Source organism: Coffea eugenioides, chromosome 7 (assembly GCF_003713205.1).
Source record: "Coffea eugenioides isolate CCC68of chromosome 7, Ceug_1.0, whole genome shotgun sequence".
NCBI classification, from domain to species: Eukaryota; Viridiplantae; Streptophyta; class Magnoliopsida; order Gentianales; family Rubiaceae; genus Coffea; species Coffea eugenioides.
The window spans coordinates 26,628,068-26,645,807 of record NC_040041.1 but is presented as its reverse complement, the minus strand read 5'-3'; positions in this window follow the sequence as shown (position 1 = coordinate 26,645,807).

The window sequence follows — 17,740 nt, the reverse complement described above, 5'->3', positions numbered from 1 at the left end:
AAAAACCATGAGATGAAGCTGCTTTCCCAGCTTAGGTTGATCATTAAGTGGTTTGCAAGTTGTAGTAAAATTTTGAGGTGATATGATGAAGAAATGAAGCAACAAAATGAAGGAATTTGGTCTTGTTCTTGCCCCTTGTTGTTCGGCCAGCAAGAGCAAGAGAGAGAGAGTGTTTGCTGATGAGAAAGCTTCCTTGAGAAGCTTAAGTGTGTGGCCAAAAGTGGTTCAAAAGTCAACCCTTCAATAGTGTGCGTTCGCGCGCGTTTCGTGCTCGATTCCTCTCAGGTTTATTTCACTTGTGCACTAAACCTCTAATGCACTTCCATTGATACTATTATTATTCACCCTTAATAGACTAAAAATAAAGGTCTAAAGTCCCTCAATCAATCGCGCGCGCGAAAATGCGTAATCCCGATTTGTGCGCGATAAAGTGAAATTTTCAAGAAATTCTTATAACGATAGTATCACTAACTAATACTTGAGTACTTAAACATAAAACATACCTATTTTAAGACTAATATATGAGTCTTCACTCTCCAAACTCATTGTACTCTCAATTGGTTATTGTCTCCGAACGCGTATTCACTATTTTCACTTAACGAGATTCCAAAAATTAAATTTTGAAACGAGGCAATTTTTTTTTAAAATACTTGTAGGTCATAGTTCCATGTAATTGAGTATAAAGAGGTTGAAATAAAATATTCGAAGTAAATGGCCAAATGAATATCTAAATGAGCTCGTAATAGGAACTTAAAACAAGAAAATTTGTGAGTCCTCACATTGACTGCTGCCAAAACTCTTTTCCTAATAACCGTCAAATTGGCACCTTTTTATGGTATTTTTGTTCCATTCCCTGTAATAAATACAAATTTCCAAAAGTGAGTGGAATCTGACAATTAATCCACATTTGGTAAGGTAATAGGGAAAATTAATTATAAAATAAATAACAAAATTGTGACTTATCAGTCATCTCCAAATGCGAATTTTTCACTATTTTTAGGTTTGAGTTTTTCAAAATAGTGAAAAAAACTCAAACATAAAATTTAGTACTATCTTTTAAAATCTAAATAGCTTTCATTACCAAAATCATATTTCTTTTTAAATAATGCTCTCTATTCATTTGAATATATTAACAACAATAATCATATTGAACATGAGTATTTTTAACATGAGAAAATCTAATGAAGCATAATTCATCTTTTCTATAAGTGGTAAAGTTTTTGTTCACTAAAGTATTCCTTATCTTTTTCTTTTTAAAAACGCCATATTTTCTTCTTTCTAAGAAAATTATTAAAATCATTCATTTTTTCTCAACAAAACTTGCACCTCTTTGATTGTTTAATACTTTATTTGCTCATCCAATTTTCTTTTCAAATCATTCTTTTTGCATACAGAGTCAATTACATTTTCTTCAAATCATCATTTCCTTTTTGGAACCTCATTTTTTTAAAAGTTTATAATTTTCATGCAATAAGGCATTTATTCTAATTTTTAACTCCTTGTTCCTAGAATATGATTCTTTTAAATTTTTATGCAATCCCAGTAGAAATGTTTCATCATCATCATCCATATTATCATAATTTTCATCAGGAGAGGAGTAGCTCAAAGATCCGTATTATCTCCAATGGCTATCAATGCCAATTGAATCGTTTTTACTTCTTTTTTAATTTCACTATCCGAATTGTAATCTCATTCCATGAAATTTGGAAGTTGTTGAAGTTTTGTCTCCTTTTTGCTCTAATTTTCTTCATTTTCTGTATTGAGCACTCATTCATGTGGTGTCCTAATTGACCACACTTGTAACATTTTTCACTTTACTTTTTGGTCACCTATTGCTTTTCTTTACTCTTGACGGAGTTGAAGGGTTGATTGTTATTATTGTTGCTTGGTCCACCTCTTCTAAATCTTCTCTTGTTGATCAGGAACTTGTTGATGCTTTTAGTGATAAGAGTTAGATCATTTTCAATCATCTCCACATCTTCACCATCAAGGGAGAATGTATCATGTGACGACCCCACCTCTCCCTAGGGCGTACCCTAGGGTTTAGTGGACCGCCTGCCCAACTCTTGTCAGGACTCACTCACTCACTTCATGAGAACAAGCTAAACCACAGTTCCAAACTTAGAATGTACATTTATACTTGTTTCTATCTCAAACGTTCATACATTTTCAAAATACAACAAAAGATTTAAGTTCCAGCTAACTTCCAATCATAACCGAGCACTAGCGCGAGTACAATCACAAAAATTCAAAAACTAGACGACGCTAGCCTGTACCAACCTCACGCCCCGCATTCGAATCCCCTGTGAGGAAAACAAAACTAATAGGGTGAGCCAAAACTCAATGAGCTTCCAAAACTTCATGCAAACCCAAGTAGCAAGTTGACCACTATATAAAACTTGAAATATCAAAGTGTAAGGCCCAAAGACAACCTAAGAGGGGGGGTGAATTAGATTGATTAAAATCTTAATCAAATTTATGCACTTTTTCTTTAATAAAAATTTACCTTCTTTTCTAGTAATGATCAACCAAGTAGATTAGAAGAAGAGAGCAATGTTGATTAGAAAAAACAAGTATAGATAAGCAATGAGAATTTTATTAAATAAAAAGAATAAGATAGAATATCAAACCGATTGTCTACCAAGCTTTCCTCAAACTTGAAGACCAATCACTAGGTTGAACAACTTCTCTTTGATGAAAGATGATCAACTAGATGTACAATGGAGGGAGCACTTCCTCCTTGCCCTAAGCCTCACTTAGTCAAGCTAAGAAGTTTTACAATCACTCAGATAACCCTCAACAAAGCTACACTAATGAAACTTTCAACCACAAGAGAAATGCTCACAAGAAATTCACACCACTTGGAGAACAAATCTAGCTTTGGAGACTATTTTCTAGCTAAAATATCTCTTGAGATCTTGTAAACAAAGTGTGCAAAAGTCCCTTCTTCGTTCAGAATCGTTTGTATTTGAAGGGGACCAAAAATGGGCTTCATTAATGCTTCCAACGGATAGAAGGCAGATGAAGAGTCAGCTAGCCGTTGGGGCTGTCGGACGTCCGACAGCTTAGTCATCGTCCGATCCCATCATCCGAAAATCAGTCAAGTTGTTGTTCGGACGTCCGATGGGATTTTATCGTCCGAGCTTCTGTGTCCGAACGTCGTCCAGAGAGTTATCAAAGCTTTGTGGAATTTTTAGGATGTCCGATGAGATTGATGTGCGTCCGAAGCATGCGTCCGATCCTTCAGGACGTCCGATGCTTCCTTACGAGCGTCCGACAGAGTTTCCTTCTTGATGTTCTTCATCCTTTCGGTCGTCCGACAGATTCCTTTTGGACGTCCGGTATGAGTACCCTGTTTTTGCTTCTTCTTTTGGTTGATTTTCTTTCCTTGATTCCTTTGTACCTGATTCTCTAAAAAACAAAACTTTTATATTTGGAAAGAATTAGATAAACATTTCAAAGTGTTTTTGTGATCATCAAAATCAAGAATAACATTCTCCCCCTTTTTGATGATGACAAAACAAAAGTTTGAAATGAAATTTTATGACTTCAAATAGGCTCCCCCTTTCTCACTCAATTGTGGAACAAAAAATAGCTCCCCCTCAATCGTAGAACTCCCCCTCACTTGGCTACTTATTATCCGTATCCATATATTCAAAATGATCTTACATCCATATGTCCAACCATTCAACCAAGCAAAATGTAAAGATTCAATCATTCACAAACATTACAAACATATGTCCAGTTTTGGACATTACAAAACACCAAATGACACCAAGCACCAGAATTCAATAGATAAAAAGAGTTCAAGGCAACTATCTAACATTCAGTAAATAAAAACAGTCAAACAGAATGCAAATGCTCCTGATAGGACTAGTGATCCTAAATGATAAGCTAAGAGGATCCAGACTTCCTTCGAGTAAACTGATACTGAGAGAGATCCTCTTCCTCAGTGTCTTCATCATCTTCAACATCTTCACCAACTGGTTTCTTGCCTTTATCAGATGTGAAAGGATCATGTGGTGCCACGGGAGTAGAGGTGAGGTCGATAGGAGCAAGACTCATAGAGCGATCAAGAGCTGATGAACTTGGATCATTGGAGCGTGGCTCCTTGCCAGGAGGGACTTCCTCAACCACAGGTGGGGAAAAAATAAGATTCTTTTTATCTAGGAAGTCAGCTTGTTGCTGGGATGACATGGTGAACATGAGACCATGTTCAAGAAGCAGAACATGTTGCTTAAGGTCTCGAAGGAGCTCAACCACCTCAGAATTTGAAGAAGAAGATGCCTTAGTGGCAGTCTTCCTAGGATGAATAGAGGTCAGTGCAACAGAGGATGGAGTGTGAAGTGGATCATGTGTAGCCTTAGATCTAGGTTCATTAGAAGTAGCCCCCTTATACGCCCACAGATTATCCCTTAAGACAAGATTTTTGCGCTCAAAATAAGCCTTAGTGAAGGCAGAGGAAAATGTTTCTTTGGGACAAACACCAAGGATAGGTACTTTGTAAAATTTAAAAACCTTTTGAAGGAATTTTCCATAGGACAGTTTTCTACGAGAATCAGTGGTATAGCGAAGTAAAAACTTGCACATGACAAAGCCAAAGTCAATGCGAATTTTTTCTCGAAAACAATAAAACAAATACAGCTCCATTTTATTTGCATCTGTTCTATGACCGTCAGTAGGCACAAGCACATTTGAAATGATTGAGAAAGTAATAAGATTCACAGGAGCAAGGTCATTCAGTTTTGCATCAGCAGGGGCAGAAAACTTCTTTTGAAAATAAGACATCATCTTAGCACTATCAAAGTGATTATCAGCAGTGGGATGCTCTTCATAAGAAAAGAAATTGGCAATTTTACTTTTGCATCCTGGTTCAAAAACAGTATTTAAAATAGCATTCACAATCTCAGGATCAAACACTAAATCTACCCCATTTACCCTGGACATAATTTCAGTGTGATCAGTGCCTTTCCTAAGATTGGCAAAGAATTGATATAGCATTTCAGGGTAATAAACGTTAGGCATGGAAATGATATGTGACCATTTCTGAAATTCAAAGAGACGCAGAATGGACTCTAAACCTATTTTACGAAACTCAGAGGGATTTACTGAACGTTGAGGAATGAAACCTTTTTGGGATATCCAGGAGTGTTTTTTCTTTGGCAGCGTCATCAAAGAATGGGGAGACAGTGGTTGATTTGGAGGTCGGTTGATAAGAAGTTCCTTGTCCGGATTCTGGCTGAGCGGAAGGCTAGGAAATTTGAGCCTTTACTGCCCCCTTTTTGACACGTTTGGATGATCTTTTGGCACTAGGAGAATCAGCATCTTCATCCCTGAGTGTGTGTTTGCGTCCGGCAGTCACCTTTCCTCCTCTTAGTTTCACCATTGTGTGAAATGCGTGAGATGTATGATGCTAATGATGTACACAGTAGTATGGGAGTGAATCACACAAGAATTTTGGGTTAAAGAAGCCTTGAAGATGATTGAGCAGAGCGGTTATGAGAAAGTAGGGTTTTGAGGGAAATTTGGGAATTTTCGAAATGTAATGAGATTTGGTGAACAGATCCGAAAATTGAACTTGCAATGATCAGGGAAAGTTTTTGGTTGAGTCAATTTTGGAATGAGTGCTTCAGAAAAGCACGAATTGAGTGTGAGAAGAGTAGAGGTTTCCGTCCGAATGAGAAGAGAAGAAGAGAGTTCTGAAGCAAATGAGGAGGGAAGTCACTTTAAAAAGTGTACCGTTGCACTGTCAGACGGCCGAACGTAGTCGTTCGTCAGACATTTTCGTCCGACAGATGTTTTTTGGGAAAATAGCTGAAGAACATCATCGGACGTCCGTTCATCTGCTTTAGGACGTCCGAAAGCTTTGAACAGAAAAATTTTAAGATGATTTTACGATTATCCCTAATTTTGATCTTAGATGAATGAATTGATCCAATGGCAAAGATTTTGTAAGAATATCAGCAATTTGATCTTTAGAGCAAACATAATTCACACAAACTTCACTAGTACTTTTTGAACAAGAGAGTGACAAGTTCCACTAGTACTTTTTCTATCCACATGACAACCACCAAAATTCGCATCCGAATATCCATATAAAGTAAATTCACAAGATCTAACATACCAAAGACCATGGTCTAATGTACCTTTCAAATACCTAAAAATTCTTTTAACAGCGTTCAAATGTGATTCTTTTGGACAAGATTGAAATCTAGCACACAAGCAAACAGCAAACATAATGTCGGGTCTACTTGCGGTTAAATAGAGTAGGCTTCCAATCATACCTCTATATGCTTTTCATCCACATGTTTACCTTCTTCGTCTTTGTCAAGTTTTGTAGAAGTGCACATTGGAGTTCCAACTTGCTGATGTGAGACGGATCTAGACGAACACCAAGTTGAGTGGATTTGCGGAACTTTGACCCTTCTAGAATCACGAGCCACGAACTAAGGAGATTCCTTAACCCAAGACTAGCAAATTTAGTGAACCAAAAGTATGGATAGAAGAACGCCACAATCAAGGAGACTACTTGATTGATAAGTTCGATGAACAACTTGAGATTAATTCTCAAGTATTCAAAGGAAATTCTCTTGAGGCAAGAGAGAGTGAAATAACTCACATATATTTTATAAAATCTGAATTCTTCCCCTAATGAATGAAAACCTAGGCTATATATAGCCTTACAAGACAAAACCCTAACTCGGCTAGGCTAGGCCTTTGGCCCGATTCCACTACTCAAATCCACTATCTAATGGTCAGCTTATAATTGATCCAATGAAGGCTTTAAGCTGGCCCAACATAACCCAATAAAAGCTAATTAACCAACTTAAGTTATAGTGAGCCTAGACTCTATAAATCGGATCCAACTCAACATGAGGTCTTGGACCGAATTTATTCCTAGCAAATAAAATAGGAATCTAGAAAATAAACTACTAACTATTACTAAAAGATTCAATCTCTTGCAGCCCAAAACATGGCCCATAAGCGGCCCATATTTCGTATCATTCCCCTCCTCTTGAAAAAGATTTGTCCTCAAATCGTGTTTGGAAATGAATAGTACTACAAGAATTGGCAGTATGAAACTTCAAATCTCCACATATTGGCTCTCTTAGAATGAATGATACTTGCATACGTCATGATTATTGTAATTCGGTGCACATGTCTCTTGGTTAGCTTGAAAATGCTCACAATCTGCCATGGAAAACTCAAGGCTTGACTCCAACCACTCCAAAGCTCTCTAATCAGTCCTGTGTCATGAATGGTCGACTTTGGACCTACACAATAAATCACACGATTAGCATTTGTAGGTATAAAATCACTTGATAGCTTACCATTCACATTCACAAGATAAGGATCTTCATAGTGATGCTCAATCAGGTTAGAAAAGTCCCGGACATGATTTTGCAAAGTTACAAAATTCATTGCAAGTTGTTGTTGGTATGGCCTATCTTGCACAAATGGAGTAAGATCGAGATAGGCAGCTTCTGAACCTTCAAATTGAAGAATAAAATCAGGGTGTAAGGAATCAGAATTTGGACCAATGAGGAAAGGATTGTCACCAACAAAATAAGAAGGAAATTTATAACAAGTTTCAAGTGTAGAAACTCCCTTTGAAACTTCATTATTCCTCCCAACAAGCAAATCAGGCTCATGGTTGACGTTGAACATCAGTGGATGACAAAGAGAGACAACACTTAAGGTGCAAACTCCATGAAAAGTTTGATATTCACCAATGGATTTAGGCATAGAACATGCCAAGATCAACTCAATTTTTCCTTGCTTAACCTGCATAAAAGTAGAAACACTAAACAAAGTAGAGTCAAGATCGTTAGAAAAAACATATGGTCTCACATCCTTTCTCACAATCAGCTTACTCTTAGAATTTTTAATCTCTTGTTCATGCTCAGTAGCTGACTTTTTCCCCTCATTATTCTCAACCTCTTTCTCCTTTTCAACTCCCTCGAATTTTACCTCTTCAGTCACAATTCTCTCCTCCAGCTCTTTCTTCATACTATAACGCTCATGCTCACTCTTCATGTATGCTAGATCAATACAAAGTTGCTTAGAGTTAAGCGACACAAGCCTGGTACGACGGCCATTAAATGTGAAGGAATACTTATTAGTATATCCATCATATTTGACTTCTCGATTAAACATCCACCATTGTCCCAACAGCACATGCGTCACTTGAATGGGAACCACATCACACAACACCTCATCCACGTATTGACCAATACGAAAAGGAACAAGTGTGTGCTTAGTAATCCAAATATCACCACTATCACTTTGCAACTTGTAAGGTCGAAGATGATCAATGGTTGGAAGATTCAATTTCTCAACCAAGACAGTACTTGCGAGATTAACTTCACAACCCTTATCAATGGCTAAGCTGCAAACTTTATCCTTGATATGGCAACGTGTATAAAACCAATCATTTTTTTGAGCTTTGATGATTTCCAATTGCTCAGTTATCTCACGCAATGCCACAGTATTTACTCCTTTAGGCACAAGATGGTGAAGCTCCAGTTGAGCATTCGTTTGTCTCATACTTTTATTACCTGCAAAACTCAACAAAAATTAGTAGAACAGTCCTCACTCGCTCCCTTACGTGTTTCACTCCTCTCGTGTTTTCACTCAAGTGTGTATGGCACTCTAATGCTCTCACCAATTCACTTCTCAAACCACTTGTTTGTTTCCTTTGAAGAAATCAGAAATTTTCTCAAGGAAGTTCAATCAAACTTTAATCAATATAGCTCCCAATTGTATCAAAGGAACAAGGAAACAAAAAGTAGAAATGGAAAGCTCAAGTAATGAATAAGGAATGGAAGAGGAAAAAATTGATGTACAAAGAAAAAGAAAGTCCAAGTACGATGATGGAGTTCCCAAGTGCTTTACTTAATTGCCCAATTAATTTTTGGAAACAAGTTAGGTGTTGGACTTATTTGGAAATTTCCTTAAAGTCGGCTAACCAAACAGAATTATTACCAAAATTTTTCCAGATTCCCTCTCCAAAAACCTTCCTAAAGTCGGCTATAACAAATCAGAATTTGGTAGCTAAAAAAATTTCCAGATTTCTGCTCCTTTTAAACCTTCCAAAGTCGGCTGTAAAACAGAATTTGGTAGCTTCCTAACCGCTGAAAATTTCCAGATTTGTTACCTTATCAAATCAGAATAGCTTCCACAAAAAAAAATTCCAGATTTCTTGTCTTTTTAAATTCCCCTCAAAGTCGGCTGGAATTTCCTAAAAATTTTTCCAGATTTGGTAGCTTCCTAACCCCAAAATTTTCCAGAATTGCCTCTTCTTAAATCCCCTCAAAATTTTCGTCCCTTACTCTCCCTCAAGAACAACAATTCGGCCCTCCCCTCTTTGCTCCACATAAGGACAGTTTTGACGCTTGGTGCTAAACAATGGCTTCACAAGATGACACAAGCAACGTCACCCAAGAATACCCCAAGCGGCCTGCTCAAGAAACTCCCAAGAGGTTTACTCCTAAGCCAAGAAAGCCCCGTATGGATGCAAGGACGTACAAGAAACTGTTTATACGTAGGGAGGTGCAAATCTTCAAGAATCAAGATGGTCAAGATCCTCAAAAAACTCAACGGGTGATACAAGTGATCAAGGCTCAAGGTGTGCAAGATTTTCAAGAGGAGGTTGGTCAAAACTTTTGAGTAGTCTTTTCTTGATGTAATTTTCTGGTTTGTTGGAACAAGTGCAACAAGACAGAATTTGGCAAATAAAAGTGCGGCTTCCTTCTTTGTTGTTTGCTACCCGAATGCCTTTTCTCTTTTCCTTTTTCTGTTTGTTTTTTTTTTTTTGACTCTAAGAACACACAATTACTCGGCTGTTTTTTTTTGGGTAGAATTCCAGAATTTAATGTCAATCCAATGTTCTCCTTCAATCCTCCAATAATTATCAAGACATGTATCAAAGTTTCAAGACTTCAAGATTAGTTTCAAGAAACCCTAGATTATGGTAGTCCCTCTCCAAGATTCCAACCCCAAACAAGTTCAACCACAAAATCAGTTTAGGAAATTAATTAAAACAACTTGGTGGAATAAACTAAAGTTTGGACAGATTTGGCAAGAAACTTGCGCCCAAGGAAACCCTAGCGGCTGGATTTTTTTTTTTTACTCTAAACCAACACAAAACTTCAAGAACAATATAACAAGACACCAAAATAAGAAAGAAACACAAGTTATGAACAAAAGTTTTTTTTTCGGGATGAACAGTGTCGCTACAGTAGCGATGAACAGTATCGCTACAGTGCGGAGCGGTGAACAGTATCGCTACAGTAGCGATGAACAGTACGATGTTACAGTACTTTTTTTTTTTTTTTTTGTAATCACAATCGGACTTGACACAAAGAGAGACACGACCAGATTTGCAAAATAAAATTGACTAGGAAGCTTACGAACAAACTCAACGGGATATACTTGATGTCGTCGACTAGCTCTGAATACCAACTGATGTGAGACGGATCTAGACGAACACCAAGTTGGGGTGATTGGCGGAACTTTGACCCTTCTATAATCACGAGCCACGAACTAAGGAGATTCCTTAACCCACGACTAGCAAATTTAGTGAACCAAAAGTATGGATAGAAGAACGCCACAATCAAGGAGACTACTTGATTGATAAGTTCGATGAACAACTTGAGATTAATTCTCAAGTATTCAAAGGAAATTCTCTTGAGGCAAGAGAGAGTGAAATAACTCACATATATTTTATAAAATCTGAATTCTTCCCTAATGAATGAAAACCTAGGCTATATATAGCCTTACAAGACAAAACCCTAACTCGGCTAGGCTAGGCCTTTGGCCCGATTCCACTACTCAAATCCACTATCTAATGGTCAGCTTATAATTGATCCAATGAAGGCTTTAAGCTGGCCCAACATAACCCAATAAAAGCTAATTAACCAACTTAAGTTATAGTGAGCCTAGACTCTATAAATCGGATCCAACTCAACATGAGGTCTTGGACCGAATTTATTCCTAGCAAATAAAATAGGAATCTAGAAAATAAACTACTAACTATTACTAAAAGATTCAATCTCTTGCAGCCCAAAACATGGCCCATAAGCGGCCCATATTTCGTATCAAGAGAATTTCCTTTGAATACTTGAGAATTAATCTCAAGTTGTTCATCGAACTTATCAATCAAGTAGTCTCCTTGATTGTGGCGTTCTTCTATCCATACTTTTGGTTCACTAAATTTGCTAGTCGTGGGTTAAGGAATCTCCTTAGTTCGTGGCTCGTGATTATAGAAGGGTCAAAGTTCCGCCAATCACCCCAACTTGGTGTTCGTCTAGATCCGTCTCACATCACTTGCTTTGAGTCCTCCATGCCAAATCTTTTCAGCAATTTCTTGGTGTATTTTGCTTGATTTATAAAAATTTCCTCTAGTGCTTGATGTATTTGAAATCCAAGGAAGAAATTTAATTCTCCCATCATACTCATTTCAAATTCACTTTGCATAATGGTGGAAAAATCCTTGCATAGATACTCATTAGTAGCACCAAAAATAATATCATATATATGCACAATAAGAGGATCATTTAACACTTGCTTAGTAAAAAGTGTGGTGTCCGCAATAGTTAGAATTGTGTCTAACTAACCACATGCATCTCATTCCTCTGTTCAGATTTCTTTTTACATAACAATCTCCTTTCAAATGCCCTCTTTGACAGCAAAAACTACACATAATGGAAGAGTCTTTAACATGTAATGATTTGATAAATCTCAATCCACTCCTTCTATATGTTGTGAAACCATATGCATTTTTGTTGTGTGCTAATGTTCTTTCATGAGTAGTAAGAGAGGTGGTTGACATGTTCTTTTTGAGATAATCTTGTTTTCTAGCTTTTAAAGTCTCATCCAAACTGTCCATCCTTTTATTCAAGTCACCATGTCTTTTCTTTAGCATTTCACAAATACTTGTCTTTCTATCAAGTTCATTTTGAACATCAAATCCGGCTCTTACAAGACACTCATTGTCAGCCTTTAGTTGTTTATTTTGTTGAAAAAGACTTGCATTTTCTTGAATGAGAAACACAACTTTCTGTTTTAGCTGCTTGTTTTTATCATAAGATTCCTTTAAGGCATTATGCAATTTTTCAACAAAGGATTCAAGATCATCATCATCTTCATCATCACTATCAGATTGAGAGTGTATGAAAGTTACCTCATTATCTCCAATAGCCATGAAGGCCATTTGAGCTGATTCTTCCTCTTCTTCAACTTCCCCTTCGGAGTTGCATTCATTCCAAGTAATCTGGAAGTTGCTGAATCTTGGCTTTCGATCAGCTTTCCCATCTTTCATTTTCTTTATGGGGCATTCGTTTGCATAGTGACCAGGCTGTCCACATTCATAGCATTTGTCCACTTGCTTCTTGTTGAATTCTTGTTTTCCCTTGTTCCTTGCATTTGATGAATAATTTTGGAATTGATTGCTAGGTCCTCCCCTTCTAAACTTCCTTTTATTCAAGATTCTCTTGAAGCCCCTTGTGATGAGAGCAAGATCATTATCATCACCATCCGAGTCTTCCTCATCCAAGTGAGCTGGATCATCTTCACCTTGAGTAGTCTTTAGAGCAATGTTTCTCTTTGCTCTAGCATCCTCTTCCTCCTGCACTTTAGATTTCAACTTCAACTCATAAGAGGTTAGTGAGTTAATGAGAGATTCAATAGGCACAGAATTTAGATCCTTAGCCTCCTCTATTGCAGTCACTTTATTTTCCCATTCTTTGCCCAATGCATTGAGAATTTTCCTGTTCTTCTCACCCAAGGTGTACTCTTTGCCCAACACCTCGAGATCTTTGATCAAGTCATTGAACCTGCAATACATTTTGTCAATATCCTCAAGAGGTTCAATTTTAAATGATTCATACTTTGTGACCAAGATAGCCTTTTTCTGTTCTCTCACGTTGTTACCACCCTCATGGATTTCTCTTAGCTTATCCCACATTTCTTTGGCCGATTTACAGCCTTTTACTCTAATTGATTCATTTGAATCTAAGGCACTATAAAGAACATTCATGGCCTTGGCATTTAATGTGAGGTTAGTCCTATCTTGAGCATTCATTTCAGCTCTCATTTTTGGCCGAAGCAACCCTGTATCTGCATCAAGAAAGTTAGCTTCATGCGGTCCTTCACTCACAATAAACCATAGCTCAATATCAATAGATTGCAAAAAGATAATCATCCTTTCTTTCCAACTAACATAATTGGAGCCACTGAACATGGGAGGCCTAGTAACAGATTGCCCCTCAACAAACATAGCATGACTGGTTGTCATCTTTACTCCAAGCCGCTTGAGCTTAATCTCTAGGAGACCAAGTTCTGATACCAATTGTAAGGCCCAAAGACAACCTAAGAGGGGGGGTGAATTAGGTTGATTAAAAAACTTAATTGAGTTTATGCACTTATAGTAAAACTTCCTAGCTTGACTAAGTGAGGCTTGGGGCAAGGAGGAAGTGATCCCTCCATTGTACATTGAGTTGATTATTGTTCATCAAAGAGAAGGTGCTCATCTTTGTGATTGGTCTTCAAGTTTGAGGAAAGCTTGGTAGACAATCGGTTTGATACTCTATCTTATTCTTTTTGTTTAATAAAATTCTCTTTGCTTATATATATCCTTATTTCTGATCAACATTGTTCTATTCTTTAAACTTACTTGATTGATCTCTACTAGAAAAGAAGGTAAATTTTTATTAAGTAAAAAGTGCATAAACTCAATTAAGTTTTTTAATCAACCTAATTCACCCCCCTCTTAGGTTGTCTTTGGGCCTTACACAAAGTAGCGAGTATAAGAATTCATAAAAATAAGCATAACACTTCAAATAGCAAATCTGTAAGGACCTGCAATTTTTAAATATTTTATTTAATTATCTATTTATTTGAATATTTAAACATTTAATTAAATTATCCATTTTTATCACTTTAAATCATCTACAATAGCATACCATTTACTTTTATCAACTTAAGCATGAAAATTTCTTTAAAAGTGCTTCGCGTGACGCGTATGCTTTATTTATTTTTTTTTACAAAAAGGGTGAAATAGCGTGTTTAAATGGTGAACTGGTGAAATAAACTGGGACTTGTGTTCATGATTGTTAGTTGTGTTATTTAATTTTACTAGTTATGCATGAATTTTTCTTAAATGGTGCTTTTATCGTTTACGCGTCAAAATTTTTCAAAAAAAGTCGCGCCGGTACGACTAATTGGAGATTTGGAGAATTAATTTTAGACTAGTAAGAATGGGTAATTGTAATGCTATACGAACTACCTTGGAGGATTGGCATTTAAGTGTAGCAAACAATAAGGAATTGGTAGTACATGTCAATATGACCACACTAGTCAAAGTTGACTTTCTCATCTAACAAAAATCTACCTTTCTTCTTACCTTTTCACCACAAATCAAAAACTTCAACTCCCTCACTCTCTCTCTCTACCTTGGCCGAAAATTGGAGCTCAAAAGGAGGAAGGAAAAGCTTCAACCGGCCCTAATCTTGCTCAAAGATCCACACCCAACCCTCAAAACCTTTGGATATTGCTCTAGCTAGAGGAAAGTTGCAATCTTGTGGTAGGTTTGGTGAATTGTTGGTGAAAAACCTTGGCTCTACCTAGGGTTCAAGAAACCCTCAAGAGGTAACAAATTTTACTCCCTTTGATCTTTAACTTTTCAAAGATTAGTAATGGGTAATGGTTGTTGCATGGATTTGGAAACCCTACCCAAAAATCTAAGCTAGGGGACTTGAGAAAAACCCTTGTTTCTTACTTTATATCCTAGGTAGTGCTCTTGGGGTGAACTTTTAGGTAGAGGACTTGAGGATTGTTGCTTATTTGATTGTACTCTTGTGGATTATAGCTTGGTTGTTGGCTTGAAAGTTGGAAAGAAACTTGAAGGTGAAGGGGAAGGGGTTGTCAAAATTTTTCTGAGTTATTTCCTTAACTTAATTTTGAAAATTTTCTAGTATGAATGTCATACTTAAGTGTATGGGTGGTTTGAATAAAAGTCTTGTGGTTTTAAAAGAGAAAAAGGAGTTTTTCCAAGTGAAAAATGAGTTTTCAGATTTTCTGATTTCATTGACCAGTCTCAGTAAAATACTTATATCTTGGTGTAGAAAAATCCAATTGAGGTGCCGTCAGCGGCATTTGAAACTAGACTCATAGGCCTTTGTTCTGTAAAAATTTCATATTTTTCTCCATGTGTACTGCTGTCCGTGACTCCTCAAAGTAGGCTGTCCTGCTTGAATGTCCTGTTCTTCAGGAAAATGAATTTTTGACTTTGATCGAATATTTGGCCAACTTTTGATTTGAATCTCTAAAAAGTATCTTCTGGGATGTTGTATTACTAAAAATCTATTTTCCAACAGTATAAAATTCCCCTGCTAATTCGTTTTGAGTGAGCCGTAACGAATCGGCAAAGTGGACTGACCTGTTTTACCTGTTTATCCGAGAGAAACTGTGAAACTGTATCTTGTGACTCAATTTCGTCTCACTTGTGAAAAGAGTTTGACAATGATGTCTTTTGATGAATTATTGCATTTTGAATCTAGTTTCTAACGCCATAAACCATTCTCAATTTGGACTTGTGTAGAGTTAGATATGGTCTGATTTCAAAACTATGTCAAAGCTGGTAACTGAAAACTTTTTGAACAGGTTGTAAAATCCAGCCATCTTCAAACTGTTGTATCTTGCCGTTCAAAAATCTGAATTTTGTTCCGCTTATTGTGTTTGAAACTTTACTTGAAACTCTTGTTGTGTTATAAACTTCAAAGGTTAATTCAATACCTGTGAATTTTGCCAAATTTTCAAACTTTGCTGAAAAACAAGAACTGGTTCTGCCTTGTCTTCATGAAATAGTAACTTTGAGTTGAAATTCGAATGATTTCTGGTTGGAATCTAGGGAAAGTGTCTTAGGAAAATTTTAGTACTTTGAATCTAGTTTCTAACGGTATAAAGTTTCCCATTTTTGGACTTACCAAACTCGAGATATGATTTTCCAAGTATTGTCGTGTAAAGCTAAAAATTGCTGGTCTCACATGAAATGAACTTTTAAGAACTCCTAACTTCCTTCTGAGATTGAAAGTCTGTTTTAAACTTGATTTCATGGATGATACAAGTTTCCCTTGTGACTTTAAATCTTCATTTTTGAATCTCAATTTTCGATGAATTAAAACTCTTTTAAGGCATTGTTTAAGTTTTAAGCAAGTGCATTTTCTTCCTTGAATGTTAAGCGGTCTAGAGTATATGCGAGTGATGGTTGGTCGCTATTTCTTCAGGTGCTCAAGAGGGTTTCGAAAGGAATCCTGATGCAGACAACTAAAGGGCTTTATTTACTCACTTGCTTTTGAATTGGTGAGTGTCAAGTGCAAGAATTGTTGCTAAATACTTGAATTGTTTCTTGTTAATTAAGTGATTTGGACTTGTGGAGATGAGTGTGTACTTTATTGCATTCGTTCTCTTTTACATGACTAGACAATTGAGTTGCATGAACGTGACTTGACAATTGAATTGCATGAACTTGGCAGATTGTACTTGTACACTTGGGGATGCCCAAAACTCATTGGCTAACCTTGCGACTTGAGTCAGCATGGGCTTGGTCGAGAAGCCTAGTGAACCATGAGAAAATTATAAGCTTGACCTTTTGAGGTATTGCTTGGCATACTCGAATAGTACTGCTTTCCTAGTGAGTGTTTGGTTACGGAACTGAGAAGGTGAAATGATAGATGGAGGAAGTAAGCGGGCTTTCTATAGACTTGCTACCTACCCGGTTGACGGAGTGTCATCACATGGAGGTGTTGGATCAAGCCTTGGCAAAGCAATAGGAATTTAGCTCCTGAGAGCTCCCGTATTCTTATTGATTGTGTTTTATTGTTATTTGTGAATTACATGAACTTTCTAACTATATTTCTTGTACAAGTGTTATTGTTACTTGAACTTATGTGTGTGCATGCTTTTCTTGGCCTCACTGAGCATTAGCTGACCCTCGTAGTTTGTTTTCCTTAACATGAGTTCGGAATGGAAAGATTTTTGGAGAAGCTGACTCGATTACCTTTTGATTAGAATTTGGATGTAAATGATTTATTCAACTTTGGATGGTTGTATTTTGCGAAAATTTGATGTACTTTTTGGCAACTTTGTGATGTAAGACTTGAATGATTATATAAGGAAGCGACTTTTCTTTATATTGAATTTTGTTATTAGTTGATTACTTTTAAGTTTAGATTTGACTAGTATTGAGCCCTGGCGAGACTAGGCAGGCGGCCCGCCGAAACCCTAGGGTTTGTCCTAAGGAGAAGTGGGGTCGTCATAAAATCACTAGATATCCAACAATTTCAGGTAAAGGGATACAGTAGTTTTTGCGAGTTAACTCCGCCGTAACTTCATCAAGCAGTAGTTGACACTCCGCCAACTTTCAAATAGATTAACCAGTCCAATAGATCACCACTTAACTCCAAACTCCATCCACCAATCAACCCCTTACCGGGCCCGAACTCCAAAGTAAGAGTGATGGTAATACTCGAGTATACCGAATCCAGTGGACCATAACCACAGGATTACACAATAAACAATAAACGATGAACAATAAACAGTACCTATGGTTTGCCAGTCCCCTCGACCAAACCCTTACTGGCTCGATTCGACTGATTAACCAATAGGGTTTGGATCCCAGGCAGTATTCAAGTCATGCGCATATATAGATATCAAACCATTTGTAACTAATGCACAGTAA